Raw genomic sequence first — 20,122 nt, 5'->3', positions numbered from 1 at the left:
AACTGCGATTTTAGTTCCCTCTTCTTACTCTTTCTCAGATCGCTTTTCGGAAGGAAGTCAATTTCGTAGTTTTTATGAACAGTTCGAAAGTGCCTTTCCACATTTTCCTTCTTTGGAATAGCAATGATAGATTGACAGATCAGACAAACGCACTTCGATTGTGACATTGTGAGAGAAAAAAATCCTCTTCCAATTCCACATCCAGCCCATACCCTCCCACGAACAAATTTTTTTTTAAATCCCATCTTTAGTCAATATAAATTGGAAGGTCACTTAGATAGCCGGAGTTTTGCAGTAGCTCGCATGTTTGATCGTGTCAATCAAGTGGCAAATGCCATAGGGAGGATATATACTATCTTTCCGATCTACCAGTCGATCGCGATCGACGTATTGGGCACCCCTGCTCTACCTTCTCCAGTAATATCAAGTACTGTATGTTATGTGCACATCTAGGTAGAAGAATTCTATTGTGAATTTTGTAAGAACTGTGATACAAACATACTGTACAAGCCACACAGCAAAGTCAGACATGCAAAGGTCAAAACTGGAAGAAAACAGTAAACCGATCACCAAGTTAAAAGGGGGAGCCAAGTCAAAATGCCCAAATGAACCTCTTTGCTTGTTTTATAAGCTAAACTACTGAGCAACGCAAGGAAGTGTTTTGTGTTTCCTCTAAGGGATAACTCTTAGATTCAGTGGCACTGAATTTATATGCAACAGCCATTCTGTCACTAATGTGACAGGACTGGTTATGTGACATCTAAATCAAATAAAAGCAAAATAACATGATTTAAAAACACATTGACATCATTAAAACTAGCACAGCAAACCAAACAATGTGACAATAAAAAGTCCAAGACATCATAAAGATTTGGGGCAGCCACCCGTATATTGGTTTTCCCGGCTGCAAAAGTTGAATTATGTAACATAATGTGCATAGAACAGAGTCCAAAACAGAACTGATCACAAGAGACAAAGATGGAGGTTTTAAAGGCCTGTATAGGAAGTGACGTCATCAAAAGGGCCGGAATCAGAAGTGATGTTGCCTGGACCGGAAGTGACATCAGCAAAGGGCCCTGTGCCGGAAGTGATGTCAGCAAAGGGCCCAGCACCGGAAGTGATGTCTTCTGAGGTGCCGAAACCTTGCAGGATTTCTCAGGAAAGGTCTGTAGGGAACTGAGAAAGATAGTCAGCGCATTCCGCCATCCCCTAGTCGGATGTTTTATTACAATTACTCAGTCCCTTTAGCTGCCTCCTACTCACACGTGTGTGACAATGCCCTCCCCCTCAGCCCAGACCCATTGGGTCGGGCATCCTGTACCGAGAGGGCATCAGTGTTGGCATGGAGAGAGCCCTTACAATGAATTAGTGAAAACTTGTAAGGTTGGAGATCAAGAAACCACCTAGTGACCTGAGGATTCAACTCTTTGTGAAGGGCCATCCACTGTAAGGGAGCATGATCCGTCACCAGAGTGAACTCCCGGCTCAAGAGGTAGTACCTCAACTGCGTAATCGCCCATTTAATCGCAAGGGCTTCCCTTTCCACCGCCGCATACCTGGTCTCCCGATCGAACAGTTTTCAGCTCAGGTACATGACGGGGTGTTCAACACCACTGACGCTTTGGCTCAGCACAGCCCCCAGGCCTGTGTCCAAAGTGTCTGTCTGGAGAATAAAAGGGAGAGAAAAATTAGTGCTGAAGTAAGAGCCTGTGTTAAGTCACAGAATGCAGCGTCTGTCTTATCAGTCCATACCACAGGATTAGGAGCCCTCTTCTTTGTTAGATCAGTCAAGGGCACCCCTCTCTCTGAAAACCTACTGTAGGTACAAACCAGTGGTAGTACCTGGCCAATCCGAGAAATGCTTGGACTTGCCGCTTGGTTTGCGGACGAGACCATTTTAAAATGGCATCTATTTTTGAACACTGTGGTTTCACAGTACCCTGACCCACCAGGTAGCCCAAGTATTTAGCCTTTTTAGTCCAATAAAACATTTCTTTGGATTGATATGAAGCCCGGTTTCACCTAGTGCCCACAATAACGCTGTGACCTGCTGTACGTGTTCCTTCCACGTGCTGGAATAGATGACAACATCATCCAGATAGGCAGCACTATACGTTTTATGGGGGCGGAGCACTTTGTCCACCAGATGCAGGAAAGTCGCAGGAGCCCTGTGTAACTCGAATGGAAGGGCACGATACTGCCAGTGTTTGCTAGGGGTGCTAAACGCTGTCTTGACCTTTGCGGAGTCTATTAAAGGAATCTGCCAGTACCCCTTTGTCATGTCAAGTGTGGTCAAAAATTTTGCTTGGCCAAGCCTATCGAGGAGGTCGTCCACGCGAGGCATGGGGTAAGCATCAAATAGGGAGACCTGGTTAAGCCGACGGAAGTCATTGCAAAACCTCCAACTGCCGTCAGGCTTACTAACCAAGATGATTGGACTGGGCCAGGGACTATAACTTTTCTCTGTCACTCCTAGCTCCAGCATTCGCTTGATTTCCAGTTCCACTTCTGCTTTCTTTCTCAGGTAGTCTATAGGGGCGCTCTCAGACTATAACCCCCAGTTCAGTCACTATGTCGTGCGCAATCAGAAAGGTCCTTCCTGGTTTTTCACTCACCACCTCTGAGACAGACAGGATAGCTGAGTCCAGTTCCTGCCTTTGTCTATAAGTTAATTCCTTGTTGAAATTAAGGGTGTCCATGTGAGCAAAGAATGAGCAGGGCTGAGCAAGGAGGGATCAGGTTCCCTCTCCTTCCATGGCTTCAGCAAGTTCAAATGATAAACCTGCTCACTTGGTCTACGATTGGGTTGTTTCACCAAATAGTCGACCAATCCTTTCCTCTCCTTAATTTCATAAGGGCCTTGCCAATGGGTGAGTAATTTAGAATGGGAGGTGAGAACTAACACAATGACACGATCCCCCGGATGGAATTCTTGAAGTGTCGTGCCGCGGTCATAATAGTGGGCCTGTGCTGATTGTGCCTCTTCCATAAGACTTTTTAAAATAGTTTGGATTTTTCCAAATCTATCACGTAATTGTGCGATATATTCCAAAATATTTGTAGAGGGAAGAGTCTCTCCTTCCCAGCCTTCTTTCAGAATATCTAATATACCAATGGAGTTGTCATCCGTATAATAATTCAAAAGGTGAGAACCCCATAGAGGCTTGTGGAACTTCCCAATAGGCAAAAAGAACGAGGGGGAGGAGTTGATCCCAATTCCTCCCATCCCCACTGACCACCTTGCGCATCATCTGCTTGAGAGTCTGATTAAACCTCTCTGCTAGACCGTCGGTTTGAGGATGATAAACTGCGGCCTTTAAGTGCTTTATTTTCAGTACCTTGGCTGATTCCCTGAACGTCTTAGAAGTAAAAGGCGTCCCTTGGTCTGTTAGGACTTTTTTAGGGATGCTGCCTCACGCAAAGACCCCTACTAGTTCCTGTGTGATTGGTTTAGCTCTAGCTGAACACAAGGGAACAGCTTCCGGGTATCAGGTTGTATAATTCACGAGGACTAATATATATTTATGTCTTCGGGCTGAGAGCACTAAGGGTCCTACAATATCGACCCTGATTCTTTCAAAGGTGACATCAACTAAGGGAAGGGGAACAAAAGGAGCATGGTCCCTCTTAGGAATTTGCTGCAATTGACAATATGGGCAAGAAATACAAAAATGGTGAACCTCCTCGTTAATTAAGCTTGATACGCTCCAAAGCTTTTTCAGAGCCCAAATGGCCTCCAAGGAGGTGGGCGTGTGCTAGTTCACAAACCTGCCGCCGGCAGGTACATGGGATTGACAATAGTTTCCGGACCTCCCCCTCATGTTCCATGACCTGATATAATAGATCATTTTCTATTAAAAAGTGAGGTCCCTGAGGCATAGGCTGATGTGCGTGTTGGCTATTGACGAGGACTATTGCATTCTTTGCAAATTTTAGGGAGTCATCATTCCACTACTCCCTTTTGAAAGAAACCGGCGTTTCTCTAAATTGAAAGTGTATATCGGAGAGAAGGTCCGGCCTGACCTCAAGAGGCGGGGATTCCTCCTGACTTGTCGAGGAGCGGGTAGATGATGTATTCGCCTGCGATGGTCCAGGAGTCTCCCCGTCCTCCTCATGGGCTTCTGTATCTCTTTCTGCCAGCTTTGTACATGGTGTGGCGACAGCTTGAGATGAATTATCCCCATCTATAACGAGGCCTAAGTTTTTATTGGGAGTAGTCAATAGTTTACTGCATTTGTTATCAGACCAGTCCCGCCCCCAGAATCGCTGGAAAAGGAGGATTAGGGTGGACCGCCATGGGAAATTTTTTTAGCAATCCTCCCTGACTGACAAAACATAGGTCGGTATTGTACATATGGATTTCTCCATGTATGCATTTAATACTGGTCTTTTCTTTAATTCTTTGTCGTGGTAAAACATATCGGCAGTCAACAATGGAAATGTTGCTGCTGGAATCAAACAAGGCTTCTAGTTTCTAACCATTAATGACTACAGGTCCCGTATTTGATAACATCAGGGGGTTGGCCAGAGCGCACAAACCATCTCCCGCCTTCCACTTACATCCCGGCTCGTTCCCGGGTAGGTCGCACGCACAGCAGCTGGGGAACTCAGGAACAGGCTTTGATTTATGTGGAAGAGACTTATTTTGTAGGACATAATCTCTAGGAAATCCACTAGAGGACTGTTCTTCTCTCCCAGATTTCGAGGCTGGCATGGGTGGTTTTATGAGCTGTATAAGCTCTTCCATAGAATGGAAATCTCCCCAGTCCAGCTGGGCAAAGTTTTTGGGAAGGTCCTGTAGAAAAATAAAGCAGGCGACCTGCTGCACTATTTGGCAGGTGGTCAATTCAAATGGCCTTAGCCATAAGGCCACCTGCTTCCAGAGGGTCATAGCCTGCCCCTGGATCGATCTGTCTGAATCAAACTCCCATTTCTTTATTCTTCTTGCCTGCTGGACTGGGGATAGCCCATTTTTAACTGGGACCGTAGTTCCAATGGGTGGCTCAGCTCTCTCCTCCGAGAGAGCATAGTAAGCCCTTTTTGTTTCATCCCCAGAAGCCAGCTGAAGTCTGTGTGTCCCTTTCACACTCTCCACTTGGTACGTTACAAGCCCAGGTTTGTATTTTGGGAGCGGAGCCTGCACTGAGTCCTTCCTGACCCCCAAATGCCCCCCCCACCCAGGAACTTGGCCCCGGTACTTTCCTACCTGGTTCGTTATTAGTTTGTGTCCCAGTTTCTTCTGGAATTTCAACCTGCTGACTACGCCACTGTGACAATAAAGAGTCTGGGGCAGCCTCTTGTATATTGTTTTTCCCGGCTGCAAAAGTTGAATTAGAACAGAGTCCAAAACAGAACTGATCACAAGAGACAAAGATGGAGGCTTTAAAGGCCCATATAGGAAGTGATGTCATCAAAAGGGCCAGAATCAGAAGTGATGTCATCTGGACCGGAAGTGATATCAGCAAAGGACCCGGTCCAGAAAGTGATGTCAGCAAAGGGGCCGGCACCAGAAGTGATGTCGTCTGAGGCACTGGAACCTTGCAGGATTTCCCGGGAAAGGTCTGTAGGGAACTGAGAAAGACAGTCGGCACATTCTGCCGCCCCTTGGTCGGATGTTTTATTACAATTACTCAGGCCCTTTAGCTGCCTCCTACTCACACGTGTGTCACAACAAGCACCAAAATCTGGATCCTCATGAACAAATACTAAGAATAGTGAAATTAAATATGTATATAAATGCCCAAAAATAATTAAAATAAATAAATAATAAACCATAATTATAGCACTGTATCCTTAGGGTCATCCCAAGACCTGTATTTTCTGGAGTGTGTGTGTGAGAAAGTTCTGCTATGTAATTGGAGACAAAACTTCTTAAAACTTATCCTATACATTACAAGGAGTATTTTGAAATTTCTCCTAAACTTAACTGAAGGCCAATAGTAGTTGAGGTCTCTCATCGTACGCCAGTTCTAGTAAGGAATAACATTTAGTTTGGCTGTGGGTTAGCATCAGAATGAATTGAACATCCTATTAATATAACATTTCTTTGCAGTTCTACTTTATATAAATAGATTCATAAGCTTCCCTGTAGATTGCATAGTACAGGAAATGTGGGATGTTCAGGTAACCCATAAATAGTGAAGGTTGTTGAATTTTATAATTTAATTAATTACTAGCTTCAGTTTTGGCAAAGCCAATAATTAATGAGAGCTTTGCCAGAGCTCCTGTAGTACTTTTCCTGTGTGGGTTTGTGTCCCTACATGTGAGACGTAAATCAAGTCAACTGAACTGCACTTGTTTTAATAAATTAGGTAATCACAATTTATTCATAAACATAAGGATTAGACAAGTCCGATAATTGCTTACATGTATAACAAAAGGACAGATGAGACAAAACAAACCTATAAGCTGTTCTTAATTCATTTAGGAATCCTCTGAAGGACAAAGGGGTTTCAGTTCCAATTGATTTTACAAGCTTTTTCTTTGACTCAGGTTAAGATGGAAGTTCACCTGCTAATTCCCTTGGTCTGATACTCTACTTGAAGTTACAGGCATATTACATTATCTGTAGCTGTAATGCACCGTTTTAAGTGAGAGAAGTGCTAGACATTATGTTGTGAGAGCAGAATGCTTGGTTTCTGATTATGCAGATTGATTTTATAGGTGTGGGAAAGCCAGAACATTATCTGAGACAGTTATATTTGGTGTTTTTAACACAGTAGCAATAACAGTGGTACTGTGGCCAGCTGGTTACTGGACATTAAGAGACCTGGGTTTTTTTGGCCCAAATAAAGCAATTAACAATGTTCTATTTTCAGTAAAATATCTGACTAACGTAGTTGTCTTTGATCTATGTTCTTGTGAAGAACCGTGATTGATGTGGTGGAGGACTACCATGGGAAATGGTCTCGTTGCCTTGTGTGGTGTAGCTTCTAAAGAAGAATGTGACTCGTCATGTAGCACCGTGATGGTTTCCACTTTTCAGATGTCTGGTGCCAAGTTCCCCTTCTTGAAGTTTGAGTTTGCATTCTTAGTACAATTGATATAGCAGTAGAAAAGACGAGGAGTGTGCACACACACACACACACACACACACACACTAACATTCCTGTTGGCTGTATGCTATATTTTCGAAGAAAGATGTTTTGCTGATTGAATCCCAGTTAGATTTTGTGAGCCATTTAAGAGCAACCCTTGTGAAACTCGTCAGTACTTGAGCATGCCCATTAGACTTCTAATTGAACTGTCTAATTTTCAGGATAGACTTCATTACTTGCATTTTAAGTGACGTCAATTTTGTATATTTATTAACACCACTGTTACCAAAAGGCAAAAGCAGCTATGTTTTCAGATGTTATATGTCCTATGTGCCATCTATAGGCGGTAGAAATGACAGTTTTGCCCAGTCTTTTATCACTTCTAATGAAGAGTAGAGAGGGAAAAAAGTACAAAATGCCTCAAATAAAGCAGACTCTGCATTGTGTTTCATATTTGTTATATTACTAGAGAGGATTTGTTCTCTACTGATATCTTGAAAATAAATAAAGGCAGTCCTAGCTTGGGTTCTAGCAATAGTGAGCAAATCTTTTATTACCAAGTAGTGCACTAATGTGAGTGTTAGGTAATGGAGTTGTGTCCAAGGTCACATCTACATTTTAGGTAAAATGAACATCCAGGCCGCCGGAGTTAAAATTTGAGAGTCTCTTATTACTGCTTGCATCATATCGACCAACTAGCAAAACGTCTATTTTTGTACATTTAAAGATAAGTAGTTACTGATCATCAAGATTAGATTACATTTGTATGAAAATGTGCTATATAAATAAATGTTGTTGTTGTTGTATTAGATTAGATTAAATAAACTGTATTAATCCATCTATCCATCCATTTTCCAACCCGCTGAATCCGAACACAGAGTCACGGGGGTCTGCTGGAGCCAATCCCAGCCAACACAGGGCACAAGGCAGGAACCAATCCTGGGCAGGGTGCCAACCCACTGCAGAACTGTATTAATCCCAAGTGTAAATTTAGATCCATGCAGCACCAAAAACATTAAAAAGAAAGATATGGCCTCACATGACAAATAATACAATGAATCAATGGATAGATATATAAACAGATAATAAATGTATATTTATGTAGAAATAGCAAATTAAAGAGTATAAATATTTAGTCTGGGATATTGGGAGGAGGTATTGAGTTGCCTGATCGGGTAGACAGAAAAGACCCCTAAAAATGCTTCTTAGCAGGCCATGGTGGAATAAGTCTGTGGCTAGAAGAACACCTCCAGAAAGAGATGGAGGAGATTATTCATGATGGCATCTAATTTTGCTACCATTCTCTTTTCCACAATAGTTTCCAATGTGTCCAGAGTTAGCCCTGTGATAGTCCGGCATTAGGTATAACAGTGAGGGTGTTTGACCTTGTAATAATCAGTCTGGGACTTATTTTTAGTCTACAATCTTGTGACATTGAGATAATCATTAAAAAATACATACTAAAATCAGGGCCGGATGGAATTTTACTTGCACATTTAGAATTCTTATTTGCTGTAAATAGAATAGAACATAATTCTATTTTAATCAGTAAAGTTAATGTAGCTTTGTAACTGTCAGCCCAATGCTGTTTGGTAACCCTGTGATTTAGTAATTCTATCTGCATTTTATTTTTAGAGAATGTGTGCTTTTGTAAATCTGTGGTGATTTTCTTTGTTTTGAGAAATGCTACTGTTTTAAAAGAATACTTAAGAGATGAGATATTGCCTTTTGTTAGCAGACCTGTGCTGTTCTCAAGAATAAGCTACAGTTGCTTACAGTATTAACAAATCTGATAATTTAGATGTCACACTGCTCTGGTTTTCACTTTTGTATTTATTGGTGACAGCAGAAGTAGATCAAAAGTAATTAAGTGCTAATCTGAAATGTTTTCTTCTAGAGGAGTGTTAATTAAATTTTGTGTATTAGTTCTACAAGTAATTATTAGACGTGACATTCAGGTAAGGCAGACAGAAGCTTTGAGGTAAGGCAGTAATACTCTGATCATGGCGACATGTTGATCAACACAAGTAAGAATTTTACTGCACTCTGTGCATGTCACAATACTGACCCAATGGCTATGAAAATATGTTGGACCTTGTACAATTTGTCAAAATCCAAGTCAGCCCAGTAGACAAAGAAAATGCATGTAGAAGATGATTCTTTCCATATTTATGTGAAATTTAAAAATCTCCCATTAAGACTTACTTTTTTCATAATTTATAGCAGTTTGTATAAAAGGTTGCAAAATTAAGCAACTAACATGGGTTATAGCACCGGATGTTCTTATAATGTACAACTTTTAAATTATCGCATGTAACATTACCATCTGAAACACTAAAAAGAAAAAAAAAAAAACTAAAAAGAAACTACGTATTTGGAAAAAAAATTCTGTTTGTCAAGAATTATTCCAATTAAACCTTCTACAGTGATAATTTGTAATAATGGAAGAAGGAACAACTATCCAGCAAGGCTTCAACTGAAACAGTAGTGTCTGTGTTTCCATGCCCAGTTTTTATTGGTAAGTAGAACACAGGACTGTTGACCAATGAAGTGGGGAAGGGGGGGGGGGGTCTTCAATTCAAAATTGTGACCCCATATGAAGAGGTTTTCTGTTTCTAGCCTACTTTCATTTTCAGTTTTTATTAACTATATTTTAGCAAAAAAATAATGTGTTTTGCACATTCTGAGACAAACATGACACAAGTAACAAGAGATTTTTTCATGGACATTCTTAATAGTGTGTAGGTTCACAACAGACTTCCATTTTCTGCTAAATCACAAGATTAAATAATTTTCTCAGCCATCACTATCAACTACATGTGGCAAGTAACATAAAAAAATATATTATTTTTGGATGGAATATTTATTTAATTCTAGTACTATGTATTGTCTCTATAAGTTGTTGATGGGTTTTATGTATAGTCAGATGTACAGTAATCCCTCGCTATATTGCGCTTCGCCTTTCGCGGCTTCACTCCATCGCGGATTTTATATGTAAGCATATTTAAATATATATCGCGGATTTTTTGCTGGTTCACAGATTTCTGCGGACAATGGGTCTTTTAATTTCTGGTACATGCTTCCTCAGTTGGTTTGCCCAGTTGATTTCATACAAGGGACGCTATTGGCAGATGGCTGAGAAGCTACCCAGCTTACTTTTCTCTTTCTCTTGCGCTGACTTTCTGTGATCCTGACGTAGGGGGATTGAGCAGGGGGGCTGTTCGCACACCTAGACGATACGGACGCTAGTCTAAAAATGCTGAAAGATTATGTTCACGTTGCTATCTTTTGTGCAGCTGCACGGTGCTTCGCATACTTAAAAGCTCGAAGGGCACGTATTGATTTTTGCTTGAAAAACAAACTCTGTCTCTCTCTATCTCTCTCTCTCTCTCTCTCTTTGTCTGCTCCTGACGGAGGGGGTGTGAGCTGCCACCTTCAACAGCTTTGTGCCGCGGTGCTTCGCATACTTAAGCCAAACAGCCCTATTGATTTGTTTGCCAGAGATTGTTTTCTCTATCTCTGTGACATTCTGTGCTCCTGACACGCACTCCTTTGAAAAGGAAGATATGTTTGCATTCTTTTAATTGTGAGACAGAACTGTCATCTCTGTCTTGTCATGGAGCACAGTTTAAACTTTTGAAAAAGAGACAAATGTTTGTTTGCAGTGTTTGAATAACGTTCCTGTCTCTCTACAACCTCCTGTGTTTCTGCGCAAATCTGTGACCCAAGCATGACAATATAAAAATCACCATATAAACATATGGTTTCTACTTCGCGGATATTCTTATTTCGCGGGTGGCTCTGGAACGCAACCCCCGCGATGGAGGAGGGATTACTGTAATTCTGTAAGACAAGTGAACTTTTAGGATATCCCCATACAAGGAAAATGAGTAGGAGGCAGTAGTTAACTATAGTCGGGATAACACACAGTCTGCAAACTGAGATAACACGGATTTGTGTTAGGCTTACGTTGGATGGAAGTGTGAGTAACTGAGTGGCAGAGAATAAACATTGTATTTGTAATTGAGAATCTAAAAGCTCTCTCATAATAAACAGGTAGGTGATGAAGAATAAGAGTATGGGAAAACGTTTAAGATATAGAAGAACTGGGGAAACTCTGAAATAAGCAGGAAGGACTAATTTATAAATCACAGGGCTAATTTTTGGATTATTTGATAAGTGTGTTGTTTAAGTGCATTTTATATGCATAATTGTGTTCAGTGCATAGTTCTTTTACGACAACAATTTTCCTTTTTATGGTTAGTACTAGGGTGTTGTACCGTGTTAGCCATTATGAATGTAGAGAAAAGCCAAGCAAAATGACACCTTTTATTGGCTAACTAAAAAGATTACAATATGCAAGCTTTCGAGGCAACTCAAGATGTCTTGCCTGAAGAAGGGGCCTGAGTTGCCTCGAAAGCTTGCATATTGAAATCTTTTTAGTTAGCCAATAAAAGGTGTCATTTTGCTTGGCTTTTCTCTACCTTTTTATGGTGTAAAATTTATTTCAACTTATATTGACAAAGTTATTTTTTTTTTAATCGATGTCTTATTTTCAATGATGCTCCGAGTACCATGATGTTACCAATTCAGAGCTACTGATGTTATGGGATATGACACTAAAAATATGGTGGCACTTAATGAATCTTACAAAAAACCTAGTGACAGTTTCATTTCAAGCAGGCCCTTGTGTTTATGCAGGCCCTTCTGAAATCCCTTTTGTTCCTTGACTTAGATTTTTTGTTGCCTTTTGGTTTTGTCATCTCAATCTTTTTCCTCTCTGTTTTGATTTTGCATCTCCTAGTCCACATTTCTCCTGACAATAATGCTGAGATGGTTGTCTTGTAACCATAAGGACCTAACATATGGCAATCACAGGGTGAAATATTCAGTCAGAAATCTCACGCAGTTTCTGTCCAGTATAATATCCATCCATCCATTATCCAACCCGCTATATCCTAATTACAGGGTCACGGGGGTCTGCTGGAGCCAATCCCAGCCAACACAGGGCACAAGGCAGTAAACAAACCCCGGGAAGGGTGCCAGCCCACTGCACGGCGGTCCAGTATAATAATTTGATGGAATTTCTTAGCTGATAAATATTTGACAAATTCTCCAGCCTTCAACAGCTTTCCCCCCACTTTTCCTCAGATCCTTTTTAATTTGCTTAAATAATGTCATAAACTAGGAATTGAAAAAAAAAGTAAAACTGCTTGTTACCAAAGGTGATGTGAAACCATCCTGGTGTTCAAAAGATGAAATGCCTATAGTAGTAGGCTAATGTTGTGTGAGAACTCCTGGAACAAGTACATTGTATGTTTTAGGAATTTCACTCTGCTTTGATTTATCCGTTCTGTTTGCCTATTACTCTCAAGATGTGTTAAATTTACTGTAGAGCCCATTTTGGAGCAAATGTGCTGCCAAAAGTAGGAATCAAATTGAGATATGATTGATTTAGGAAAACCGAGGAAATAAAATATTCAGCCAACTCTTAAGCCATAAACAATGTTTTTGAAGGAATAAAATAAGCCCCGTTGCAAAATCTATGTACTGTAAGTAGTGTAGCAGTAGAACTTTGAGAAGGTGCTAAATCATTTATAAGATTCATAGAGATTTCTTCTCAGAGATAATTAGGTGGTAAAGGTTGTGGTAGCCTTGAAGCAGTATTTTTAAAAGATATTGCATAACATAATTCCAAATATTGCCTATCAATGTGGGCCAATATAAATACTGACTAATTAAATATGTGGTGTTTGTAATACTTGGAAATTCATCTACTAACAAATTATGTTCCCATTGTAAAAAATTGCCATATTTTTTTAATTAGACTTAGGAGCAAATAGTAACCGCTATGGAATATCATCAGGAACAAATTGTCCTTCTTGAGACTTCATAACCACATCACAAATATCTTTGGGATCAATCACTAAGCTAACATTATTCTGAATGACGTGTACATGAAGCTCCTGTTCAGATTCAGTTAAACTGGTGTAATAATGCATCTACTTTTAAATTACCAGCTTGATATGAATTTACAAAATTATATTGACTGACTAAAAGTGCTTATCACTCATTTAGTCATGTTGCCCTTTTTAGATTAGTTTTATGATCAGTAAAGGTGGGTTTTTTTGGCACCATCTAACCAATGTCACCTCTCTTCCAGTGTTAACTTAACTGCTAATAATGAACAGCTACTCATGTCATAATTTTGTTCTGCTGAGTAAAGTTTTCTAAGCACAGAAAAGAAGCTTTTTTGTATCTTAAAATCTTTTATCCAAACACATCAGGTTCACACCAGTTTCACGTGTACTGACTTCCAGTTCAAAGGCTAGTGTCCTATTTGAATGTTGTCATGTTGGTGATTAGATGATTAATCTTTTTAATTTTTCAAAACTTTTATGAGACTCATCCAAGCAAACGTCTTACTTGTTTTTTGATAATCAAGTAATTGTTGTCATCACAGTGCTGATGTTTTTGTTTAACCTATGATCCTAATTTGCCAACCTAACAGTCCTTGTACATACTTTACTGAATAGCTTGCCCTTTAGATTGCGCCACACTCTTCGATTGCTCCGCATTTTTCATAAACTTTATAAAATCTACATTTTTACAGTTTAGTGTGCAGACAGCACGAACATGACCAGCATGACTAAACACTTGGAGAAAATTAAAATGTTATTTATGTATATTAAGACTTAGACCCTGGTAATATCACGAAAAATATCATTTACAAATTATTGAAAGACTGTTGCAGCAAATTATGGTAAGACTGCTGCAGCATTAGCTATTTCAAATATCATACCAAATATTCATAATGCCCTGACACAATATTAAAAGCAGTTTTCCACCCCCTTCTGAGATCCAAGTTATTAAAATTGCGGAATCAGTAATTTAGGTTAGCAGAGATGAGATGAAATCACTAGAAGTAGGAAAGGATTTCTGACTGCTAATCTAGTTCTCCATAATCAGTGCATAGATGAAAAGATGTGTGTTTCTTTTTAACAAAAAAAAAAAAAAAAAACCAGCACCGGTGTTTTCCCTTATATGTTCATTCAATTGTTTACCTTCCAGTCAGGCCGATACATGAAAGAAATACAAAAGAAACCACGTAAAGGCTTAAGGTCTAAGGTTTTGTGGAGCCCTATTTCATTTGCCAAAAAGAATCAGCCAAAAAAAAGCAAGAACATTCCATTTTGGAAGGTATTCAAAAGAATGTATAGTGGCAGTACCATTGTGTCCACCTACAGTGCATCTGGAAAGTATTCACAGCGCATCATTTTTTCCACATTTTGTTATGTTACAGCCTTATTCCAAAATGGATTAAATTATTTTTTTTCCTCCGAATTCTACACACAACACCGCATAATGACAACGTGAAAAAAGTTTACTTGAGATTTTTGCAAATTTATTAAAAATAAAAAAATTGAGAAAGCACATGTACATAAGTATTCACAGCCTTTGCCATGAAGCTTGAAATTGAGCTCAGGTGCATCCGGTTTCCCCTGATCATCCTTGAAATGTTTCTGCAGCTTAATTGGAGTCCACCTGTGGTAAATTCAGTTGGTTGGACATGATTTGGAAAGGCACACACCTGTCTATATAAGGTCCCACAGTTGACAGTTCATATCAGAGCACAAACCAAGCATGAAGTCAAAGGAATTGTCTGTAGACCTCCGAGACAGGATTGTCTCGAGGCACAAATCTGGGGAAGGTTACAGAAAAATTTCTGCTGCTTTGAAGGTCCCAATGAGCGCAGTGGCCTCCATCATCTGTAAGTGGAAGAAGTTCGAAACCACCAGGACTCATCCTAGAGCTGGCTGGCCATCTAAACTGAGCGATCGGGGGAGAAGGGCCTTAGTCAGGGAGGTGACCAAGAACCCGATGGTCACTCTGTCAGAGCTCCAGAGGTCCTCTGTGAAGAGAGGAGAACCTTCCAGGAGGACAACCATCTCTGCAGCAATCCACCAATCAGGCCTGTATGGTAGAGTGGCCAGACGGAAGCCACTCCTTAGTAACAGGCACATGGCAGCCCGCCTGGAGTTTGCCAAAAGGCACCTGAAGGACTCTCAGACCATGAGAAAGAAAATTCTCTGGTCTGATGAGACAAAGATTGAGCTCTTTGTTGTGAATGCCAGGCGCCACGTTTGGAGGAAACCTGGCACCATTCCTACAGTGAAGTATGGTGGTGGCAGCATCATGCTGTGGGGATGTTTTTCAGCGGCAGGAACTGGGAGACTATTCAGGATAAAGGGAAAGATGACTGCAGCAATGTACAGAGACATCCTGGATGAAAACCTGCTCTAGAGCGCTCTTGACCTCAGACTGGGGTGACGGTTCATCTTTCAGCAGGACAACGACCCTAAGCACACAGTCAAGATATCAAAGGAGTGGCTTCAGGACAACTCTGTGGATGTCCTTGAGTGGCCCAGCCAGAGCCCAGACTTGAATCCGATTGAATATCTCTGGAGAGATCTTAAAATGGCTGTGCACCGACGCTTCCCATCCAACCTGATGGAGCTTGAGAGGTGCTGCAAAGAGGAATGGGCGAAACTGGCCAAGGATAGGTGTGCCAAGCTTGTGGCATCATATTCAAAAAGAGTTGAGGCTGTAATTGCTGCCAAAGGTGCATCAACAAAGTATTGAGCAAAGACTGTGAATACTTATGTACATGTGGTTTCTCAGTTTTTTTATTTTTAATAAATTTTCAAAAACCTCAAATAAACTTTTTTCACATTGTCATTATGGGGTGTTGTGTGCAGAATTCTGAGGAAAAAAAAATGAATTTAACCCATTTTGGAATAAGGCTGTAACATAACAAAATGTGAAAAAAGTGATGCGCTGTGAATACTTTCCGGATGCACTGTACAAAATGGCCTTCAAAATGATGCCAGCTTCCTGTTAGCATCAAGTTTTATCCAATGGCGCCAGAAGGGAAGCCACTGAAGGAGGTGTGAGAGGAAAGTCACTGGTCATCTTCATGGACAGGCTCCTCAAGGATGAGAGCAGAAGCAAAAGACTAGGTAGTTATGGTGCTGTACCCAAATCTTTCTGCCCCGAAACCCGAACATTGGTCCTCATAATAGATTTTCCATGCTTACGTGTGACAGCATGAAGTCTTCCCTTAAACAGAGGTACCTGGGTAATAAATCGATTGCCTGTATGGAGGTACTAAATAGCTATGTATAAGAATAAAATTCCTGAAGCAGGAGGGAACATGGCATATTGGGTGGATAATTGAAAAGCAACTAAGAAAACATTGTGTGATTGAAACTTCCAATTTCTTCATTTAATTCTTAAACACAGAAAACCTAAACTTTCTTTATGGATTGATGAGTCTATAGTTTTAAAAAAACATATTGGTGTCTTGTCTTTAAATTATTTTTAGCCTCTTTATGTAAAAATTCATGGGTTTTGTTCTCGCTTATTGGGTTATTGAGTTCAAGGAATTCATAAATGATATTGTTTTCTGGTTAATACTTTATATAATGATTGTAATATTTTTATTTTTTTCATTTTATTGCCATTTTTGCTTTCTTATGGGCACAGCCATTCCCTTATGTATTGCCAGATTATGAATCAAGTAGTAATAGAGGTGATGGGATAAAAGGCTGCTAATTAGTACATGTCTCAATCCAAACTTATTGTGGTTCAAAAATTTTACTTTTGTTTTGTAGTTTGCTAATGAACTTTTTGCTCTCCTTTGATTCTAGTCTTACAGTTTTGGTGCTTGATCTATTAAATTCCCAGTTTCAACCTTTGCATTCCCTCTAATTATGTCTTTTCTCCTAATCTATTATGTTCTCATGCTGTTTTACACCTTAGCATAACAACAATGCAGCCATTATCAATGAACCCTGGTTGTGTAATAATTGTAATCATTTATAACAAATAAATGGCCCATCAATGGTGTCAATGGTGTGTATTTTGATTTTGTGTATTATATTTATTTTGGAATGTTCAAATGTCATTATACCAAATATAAACTGATAACCTTATACACAGCACCTGAGTCTACTAAGGCTGCAGTAGGGAAAGAACTTGCAAGAAGGCCATCAGCAAACCTTACAGAATAAGCTGACTTGTTTTCCTGAAGCCTCATGGAGGAAGCTGCAAACTGTTCAGAACCACACATTTAAAGCAAAGCTTTTTCCTCTGATTTTCTCTGTTTTAAGCTGAAATTAGTTTTCCTAATCCCATACTATGTTTATTTCCATTTTGTCCTTTGCTTCATTTTGTACCCTGGGTGCTGTTGTCCTTACCCACCACTTTTCTGCCTTTATTTTTTCAAGAATATGGCTTTCTAGTATAAAATAGAAGACTAATATAAATAGAAGACTTATTCCACCAAATCATGATGGCATCATTTATTTCTTCAGACAGACCATTATGAAAAATAGAACTACAAGCTCTCTCATTCCACTCGGCATTAGCAGCTGGCATCACTGAAACAGCTGACTGCCACCATGTGATGCCAGAATTGGCACATCATTGCTCAGAAAGCATTTAATTGTTTCAAGGTGGGTATCGACATAAGACGTAGAAGTTGGGTGTCAAAAAAAGTTGAAGGATAGAAGGATAGAAGGTGAAACACTGACAAAAATTGTGCAGACTGTATTTTTTTTATTTTATCCACTAGGTGGTAGCAAATACTTTGAGAAAAGTGGAGTCCTATTGTAAAGGACAGCCGGGTTTCATGCCTGGCAGGGACGCCTCTGCTGCATCTGTTCCGGGGGAGCCACCACGGGCAGCTCAATACCTCCCCCGGGACGCTTGGTGGCAGCCTCCCTGGTGGACGATGATTCCCCAGCCTGGCGCATGGCTCCATGGGACATGGAGTCCTCCACAGTCTGGTTGGGGGATTGGATGGCCGCCAGGGGGAGCTGCATGGAGTCATATCTTCAGCCCCACCCGGAAGGGCAATTAGGACCATGTGGCGAAGCACCTGGAACGCTTCCGGGTGGGGTATAAAAAAGGCCAGCCACCACCAATCGAGAGAGCCAGAGTTGGGAGGAGGAGGACTAAGCCTGAGGAGGAGTGGTGGTAAAGAAAGGAAGAGAAGAGTGTTGTGGTCTGTGAGTGTTTTGGGACTGTGTTGGGCCTGTGGGACACGGGGAAGGCGTGCCCCACAGCTGAAGAAAAATAAAGGAGTGTGCTTTATTTAAGTACGTGCCTCTGTCTGAGTCTGTGCCGGGTCGGGCGCTATATAGCGCCGTATTACACTATACAATTCAGTCCTTATTTTCCCTTATAGCATGGTATCAAATACTGACTCTCAATCTTGTCAGAAGGAATACTCTATAGAATATATTTTGCATATTCTTGTAGACTGTGATTCTGCCCAAGATTGTGGATTCAGTGAGAAACCTTTAAGCAATCTACAGAGTCACGATCTTGCATGTAAGATTTTTTTTTGTATACTGAGCTTTTTTGGTTCTTCTCTTGTTTTTTGTTGTCATTTCCAGGTGTATTCTTTGTGGTTTTCCCTTATTTGTACAGAGAGAGATGTAATCAAAAAGTCATTGTCAAGCTCAACATAAGTCAAGGCCTTTAGATTTTTTAAGGAACTAACCAACAGTTTATAGCAAGGTCTTATCATTGTGGGAATTCAAAGTTTGTGATACCATCTTATGTAATGGCAACATAATAATATCATGTGTCATGCACACATGAGCAGCAATAGTTGTTGATGCTGCAAACAATATGACTGTGCCTATGATAAAGGTACACATAAATTGGCAGCGCCCACCTAAAACAGCAAATTACATGGTGCCACAGTGGTATTCCCGAATATACAAACTACAAGTGAAAGCAAATTACAAGAAAAATAGTTCAAAAAGGTAAAGGAACCAACATAAAACAAGCTAGTGTCAATTTTCAATGGAGGGAATCAAAACAGAATTGAAGTTTAGACAACTGCGGTGGGTTGGCACCCTGCCCTGGATTGGTTCCCTGCCTTGTGCCCTGTGTTGGCTGGGATTGGCTTCAGCAGACCCCCGTGACCCTGTGTTCGGATTCAGCGGGTTGGAAAATGGATGGATGGATGGAAGGTTAGACAAATTATGGAGAAAAGAAATCTTTAGAGACCCATGGTCTTTGGGAACAGGAAAAAGCAATATCTTCTGATTTAAATGAAGTTGTTGACTGGCTCCTAAAAGGATCTTCCTATAATTTGATAAGGTGCAGGGTATTATGTATAATTTTAATGAAATGCTAAAGTGGTTTGGAACAGGTTCTGTGACTACTGTGTCCATGCACACTCGTTCTCATTTCATGGCCGGGAAGGATAACTTAGTCAAGGAAACAGTGAGATAAGTACTGCTACAGAACACCAAGAGGTAAAAAAATAAGGAAATATGTATCTAGTAACGCTCTGTCACTAAGACTGACTCAATTATTGTCATATTGCAGACAATAAAGCAGCATGGACAAGCAAACTAAAAGTATGCTATGCTAAACTAATGGGTATTTTGCCTTGAGTTAGATACTGAGACCAATGGGTCACACTTTATATTGGTTGAAAAAAACATTTGAGAATATAGGACGCTGAGCTCTAGGCTCAGTTTTATATGGAGGACTGATTTGTTGACACATCTGCCATATTACTTGTGCAAATATGGACCCTATTAACCTGTATTGTTTTGTCTGCAGAACATGGTCTTTAACATGTTTTGACCAAACAACAGCTCTGTGTTACCAGAATCAGAGAGATCAGAGAGATAGGTTCACAGAATTGCAATGTTGCAGCTTCAGAACTTTGATCAGATTAGTATTTTCAGATATCTAAGAGGAACAGTAAAATACTGTGGGAAATATAGAGGGATATCAGTCGAGATGGTGCCAGTGTACATGTCAGCTTACCATCTGCTGTCATTACCTTTTGCTGTGCTGCGTCTGTGATGCATTATGGCCGTCAAACCATTATGGATATATTGTATATCCCGTTGTTATTGGCTCATGTGGTGGATTTTTGGACTGTTATTATTCTCATCATCCTCCTCCTTGTTGCCCCACTTTACTCACGATCCTGTCGATAGGTGTTTGCTGCACATCTTGCATCCAGGAGCACCTGAGAAAGTGCTGTAAGA

The 20,122-nt window shown here is 40.4% G+C and overlaps 1 protein-coding gene across 1 annotated transcript in view; it reads left to right on the top strand.

Annotated features, from left to right (window-relative positions):
- The window catches only part of sh2d4ba (SH2 domain containing 4Ba), a 105,754-nt gene that overhangs the window by 76,588 nt on the left and 9,044 nt on the right, over positions 1–20,122 (top strand). The window lies entirely within an intron of this gene.

This window comes from Erpetoichthys calabaricus, chromosome 2 (assembly GCF_900747795.2).
Source record: "Erpetoichthys calabaricus chromosome 2, fErpCal1.3, whole genome shotgun sequence".
NCBI classification, from domain to species: domain Eukaryota; kingdom Metazoa; phylum Chordata; class Cladistia; order Polypteriformes; family Polypteridae; genus Erpetoichthys; species Erpetoichthys calabaricus.
The sequence above is the reverse complement of the archived record's forward strand: the minus strand, read 5'-3'. Positions and strand labels throughout refer to the sequence as shown.